Source organism: Octodon degus, unplaced genomic scaffold (genome assembly GCF_000260255.1).
Source record: "Octodon degus isolate 3935 unplaced genomic scaffold, OctDeg1.0 scaffold00042, whole genome shotgun sequence".
Classification (NCBI taxonomy): domain Eukaryota; kingdom Metazoa; phylum Chordata; class Mammalia; order Rodentia; family Octodontidae; genus Octodon; species Octodon degus.
Genome location: NW_004524618.1, coordinates 8,505,541 through 8,512,099, shown reverse-complemented (window position 1 = coordinate 8,512,099; position 6,559 = coordinate 8,505,541).

Here is a 6,559-nt window from a genome sequence, read left to right as displayed (position 1 = left end):
ATACTAGGGAGACTATACGATATTTACACATGTGTGTCTGGTTTATTTCACTTATGAGTATATGTTCAAGTGGCATCCACTTCAATATAAAGGCTTGCAAGGAAGCCCATCACTGTTGTGGGAGGAAAGCCTGGGCATCAGCCACGGCTTCACAGCACCAGGGGTGACTGGTTGAGAACCAGCCCTCTATCACACGGCTTCCGTTTCCTTTGAAGAACACCTATGCTTCTGATGATCTCAGTCACTGAAACTCTCTGTGGTGCTGTCACAACATCAGTTCACATGGACAAATAGATACTTGAAAGGAATGGGAGTGTTACTTATTCATTTTAAGGAAATAAATTGGTTAACGACACTATTCTTTCCTACTGTCCAATACCATCCTGGCAGTACCTTTATTATCTATATTTAGGCATGTTGTATTATAGTTTGAAAAAGTTTCAGAAATAGCAATATTGCCTCAACCACAGACTCTAATTTTTATTTTGTTTTGTTATGTGTTTTGAGACAGCTTCTTGCTATGTACTTCAGGCTGGCCTCGATCGCACCATGTAGACTAGGCTGGCTTGATCCCACTATGTGGAGTAGGCTGGCCTTGAACTTGTGGTGATCCTCTGGAGTGCTGGGACTGGAAGTGTGCACCACTATGCCCAGGCTCATAATCTATGTTTTATCCAGATATGGTATATACATTGTTGTATTGAATCTTCAGTGGTACATAATGTCAATTATACTTTCAAAATGAGTGTCATTCAGAGAGGCTGTGCTTCTTCAGCCACCAAGTGGGTGCTGGGTTCCTGTTCAGCTTGCTACCAATCACATTTTTTAAGTTGGTGACATTTTGTCACAAACTGATAATATTAGTTTTTACTATGTAGTAGTGATTATGACATACATTAGTTTTATATTTGACACTTTGGTCCTGATTTCTTCATAAAGTTCTCTCATTACTCCTAAAGTGCACGTAATCCACATCTTCGATTTCAGATGCAGACACTGCTTACAGTTCCCTTTAGGCTGTCCTTCTACCCTACAGAATGACTGGCGGTACTCTGCAGAGCTGACATTAAACAGCTACGAAAGGAAGTATTCAACCATAGCAGTTCTAATGGGCTACAAGCATAGTACAATAACCACATTTTGCTGTTATTGTTAAAGGAATTAATTGAACCTGAACTGCCACAAGCTTAAATTTGGTTTTTACATAAATGGTGAATATTAATTTCTTTCCTATCTAATCCTCTGCAGCAGCAACGCTGGAAGGAGAAGTAAGGGATTCTGGGTTTAAACTTCAAAAACGATTTTTTTTTTTGCAGTTATCTACTCTTTCTAGATATGTGAAGCAAAAAACACTATCCCATTTTCAAACGAAAATCTGTGTTATTGTGCATTTCTTTTCCAATTGAAATAAGTCCAAAGATTCTTAAAGAGACAAGTTTGGCAGTACAGTCAAATCCAGCTCATAATCACAGAAGTAAACTGCTCTTAACTTTATTTAAACATCAGCAAATCTTTTGCACTGGCTGTGTCTCTATTAATTATAGGAAATAAAACAGAAAGGTTTGCTTTTGCCCTTGAATTTTTACTTCATTGGCATGTCACTCTAATGACCTCCCTTCTCAACAAGAATATTGAGATGTAATTGATATGCCGTAAAATGCATCTATTTGAAGTATAAGGTTCTATGACTTTCAGTAAATTCAAATATTTGTGCACCCATCAAAATCCCTTTTTAGATCATTTCTCTTATTCCCAGAGAAATCTGATTCTTTTTCAAATAGAGAAAAATGAGATAAACTTTTTTGTTATTCATATCCCATTGACTTGGATTTACTAACATTTCAGAGGAGCAAAAGAATTTGGCCATTTGGCATGCACAAAACTTTACACTTATTTGTCTGTGGAAGTTGTTAATAATATTTGCTTTACTGAATTCATAAATCTATACACTATTTAAATGATAATATGGCCAACTGTGCTATGACAACCCTGTAATCTCAGCACATGGCAGAATTAGCCAGGAGGGTCACTGTGAGTTTGAGGCCAGGCTGGTCTTCATGGAGAGCTCAAGGACAACCTGAACCGCATTGTGTGACCCTGACTCAAAAAATGGAATGATATAATTTTTTTTATCATTTTGAATAAAGCATGGAGATGTTACTTTTATTTGGTCCCTTCAGTTCTTTCACTTTAAAATTATCCTTGCTTCAGTATTTTCCCTACATACATTGTGCAATACATCATATTTTATTTTAAAACATTGTTTCAAGAATTAAATATGGTCTGGGGAGATAGCTCAGTAGAATAAGTGCTTGCCTGGCAAGCGCAGGGTCTTGAGTTCAATCCCTGATACCACAAAATAGATAAATAAATATTATAAGAATCTCCTAAGAAGTTAAGACATTGCATTTACTGTTTTCTCTTTTTGATCATTTTCTTTCCCTTCCTCAGTTTCACTTTTTAAAGTTATTTCCTTCCTTTATAGAGAAAAAAAAAAAAACTTCAGTTACTCATTAAGGCCTAGTTATCTGAGCAACAATTAGTTCTGTTTTCCTTTGTTTTATGATGCTTTCATAGTCTTTATTTCTGAAGGATGTTTTGTAAGATATAAAATTAACAGCTAATTATTTTTCTTTCAATATTGTAAAAATGTTCCAGGTACTTTTGCTTATGTTTTACACATAAGTTCTTTGAAATTATCGTTGCTTTGAAAATAAATGTTCTTTATTTAGTGATCATTTTCACAAATTTTTCTTGTATTTAATTTGTAAAAGTTTCATAACAGTGTTTGGATGTATGCTGCTTAAGACTCTCACAACTTCTTGACTCAGTAGATTCATCTCTTTCATTCCATTGGCGAAGTTTTCTGCCATTATTTCTTCCAATATATTTTTAGCGCTACTTCTTGTCTCTGTTCCAGTACTGTGGATGTGACTGTCTGATTTTACTTTATACTACTATAGCCAGATCCTTTTTACTCCATTATTTTCCAGTCTTCATTCTATGCGTTCAGGCTTTGGAAATAGCCTTGCTCCTTCCTCAAACCTGTTGATTCATTCTTCAATTTCTGTTTTAATGTCAAAATGCTCTGGTAAGACATTTTATGTTTGATTATTTTTAAATTTCAAATATTGCATTTTTCAGTTCTTTTTTTAAATTATAAAAGTTCTTTTATTATTATTATTTTTATTTTTATCTTTTATTAATATCATTGAATAACAAATGGCCATGAGACAGTTTCAAAACAGGTTAGTAGGACAGTTGCAATAATTAATACATTGCATATTGTTGTCTTTGTGGTAAGAAGATCACTTAACCCTTCTTTACAATTGTGCTTCTCACGTGAGATTCCTATTCTCATGAATGCATTTTTGTGATAGGTAGATTAAAGATCTGTGGCAGCAATGTTTAGTGTCTCGTTCATTTGAGTACTGCACCTACTTATAAACCTTTTTATTTGGAGATGTGTTTTTTGTTCCTTGTATATCTAATTATTTACTAAGTCCTACATAGTTTGGATTTATATAATGAGATCCTGTATCCTGCACTGCCCCTTGAGGTGTTCCATGAGGAATATTTATATTTGCCTCTATTCTGAATCCATACCCCAGGTACTGCTACTTCCAAAGGGACCTCGTCCTCAGTACAGCTAGGCCACGGTAAGGTCAGCTCCTTAGTTAGTCCAGTAACATCTTCCTTGAAAAAATAAGATGCAAACAAAAGAAGACACCTTGTTATCTCCTTCTGTCGTCAGGAAAGGGGAAAACAGAGCAACTTGTAGGAAATAAAATATGCTTAATTTATAACAAGTCATAGAAATAGATTCTGAGTCTGAAATTATAATCTTATAAGATATTCCCTACCAAAGGAAGAGGAGAGATAGACTAATTTTGTTCTTAAACTAACCTTCATTTTAGTAACTATTCAGTGGTGAGAATAGGAATATAGCTCAGTGGCACAGTATCTGCCTAGCAACCATGAGCTCATGAGTTCAATGGCTAATAGCAAATAATGAAATAAAATAAATATTATTCAATGGCAACAAACCTACAAATGCTGCAATATAACTCTTGCAACTAGATGTCACTTATTAACACTATTTTTAGTCCATTGGCATCTATTTACATTTCATAAAAGCACCAATTCCAGTTGTTTTCCTCCTATTGAGCTACTTACTGTGCTGTGTAAAAGTGATGTTTCACCTCACTTACCAAGGTGCTACCCTAAGTCTGGCTTTCCAAGAATGCACCTGTACTGTGCTGTAGGATCTAGTGACGGACAAGGATAATTGATAATCACAAATGTCAGCAATATTTACCATAAATTTTTAGTTATTGCTAGGATGAAGGGAGCATGCTAATTATAAGATGAACTTTATATTCAAACATCCTTATTGATCGAACAGAATTACAAGCACAGATTCCAAGAGAAACTCTGGAGCCTGCAAGGTGCCACGCTGTCATCTGATCTGGAAGCAAGGAGGCTGGCCTCTTAGCTCTGTGCATTATCAGGTACTCATGACCTACCTATGACAGAGAGTAGCCTTTCATATAAAGCAGCTTCTGTTTGATTTGGGGCGACTGTCTGAGGTAAGGGCTGCTTTGCATTGTTAGCTGGAGACACTCAGCGGGTTTAAGGAACAAGTGCTCCTGTACGTGTTCTATGGGTTGAGCTGTGTTCCTTCTTCCAAATTTTATGTTAATGTCTTACCTCTTAGGGGCTCAGAATGTGATCTTCCTGAAGGGGTGATCTTAATAGACAAAGCTAAATGGAGCCCATTAAAATAAATTATAATCCAGTACAACAGGGACACTTATGTATGAGACAATTTGGAACACTGAGAAAAAAATCTTGTAGAGGAAAAAATAGGAGATGGAGTGAGCACACAGACATCATCTAGCAAATGAGGGGCCTAGAAACAACCTCTGCAGTCTCCAGGAGGAATCCACCAGGCAGATTTTTGCTATCTGACTTCTGGCCTCCAATCAACCTGTACTAGAACCACCATAGAGGAAGAGGAAGGGTCCCAGCATGGGTGCAAAGTTTCATTTGCGTTTAATGTTTCCTGTTTTTCAAACACCAAATCCACACATGTAGTCACCAAAACTGCTTTATAATGCTAGCCAAGACCACATTTCACTAATCACAAGAGAATCAGTTCCCATCTAACACATGAGCCATCACCTCCTCTCCCCAAGCTTTTTCTAAAAACCCACAGAAAGTGAGAGAGGTGGAAAGTAGTTAATAATTTGTGATGGGGGAACAAGTAGCTATTTGCCATGACTGGTAGTTTTTACCTTCTAAGAAGCAAAAGATGAGTTCCTCAGCTATCACGGCCCATCTGCATATTATGTTCAGCATCACATGATGTACCCAGGAAATAGGATATGCCCCCTTTTTGTTGCTAAAATGAAGGTCTTACTGAAGCATAATACAGGAAATAGTGCTCCCGGACAAGGCAGTTCTAGTTCTGAGGCTGGTATGTGGACCATTCTCCACTAGCAGATGCACACCCCAAGGTTTGGGCAAGAGGTATGGCTGTCTCTCAGTCACTGAGGTCAAGGCAGAGCCCAGTGAAATTTTGGGGAAGCTATGTAAGTGAAGAAAGTGTTCTGCATCGGTAATTGCTGTGTCTGTGAGTAGAAATGACTTAGAAAGACATCATAGGAGAGAAGCAATGGAATTTAAGAGAGATGTGTTTTGTAGGTCAGATATGTATTAGTTAAGACAGAGAAAGTGAAACTAAGTGAGACTCAGTATTTCTACAGGCACATTAATTCCAACTGTACTCCCAAAGTTTAAAGACCAACAAGGCAGGGAGTTTGGGTTGTGATTTACCTGTCAAATGCGGTCTTGCAGGCATAGAATGAAGGTAAGTTTCTCCACCTCTGGCTAAGCTGCACAGGAAAAACACAGGAGTCTGGAAATACACAGACAATGTGAGTGTGTGCCTCAAGTTAACATTTTTGTACTCTAATAATAAGTCTCCTCTAGAAACCTTCCCTTTGCCCTCCCAGAAGATGAATTGCTTTTAAAAAAAACTACCATAAACATTTAACTTCTCTGTCTTCCACACTGCCATTTTCTTGAGATTTCATTTCAGGTAGTTTCAGGAGACTACAGTAAATATTAGGCATGACTCATGACTAAATCGATACGGATACCAGACTCTGCAGTACTGGAAAGTGAGGGATTTGTTCAGTGAGTATTTTATTCAAGCATTATTAAGATAATGTTTTGATATATTACTTAAGATTGTTTTAACACATGATGGATTTGGTTATCCTCTACCAGAAAAGGAAATTCATCCAGCAAATTCTCCACCAATTTAATAATCTTATAAATTGTCCATAATAATTACAGGGAAGAGACGAATTACTGAAATATTTACAAGAATTTTATTTCTTTTGGAATTCTTAGCTTGTTTTTTTTTACACACTTCATGATGCTATAGTTATTTTCATTATCACTACAAAAATAACAAAAGCATGAAGTGTATTTAGAAAAACCAGCATGCGAGCTAAAAACTTTAAATTTGCTATTTAATTCTTTCCTGTGT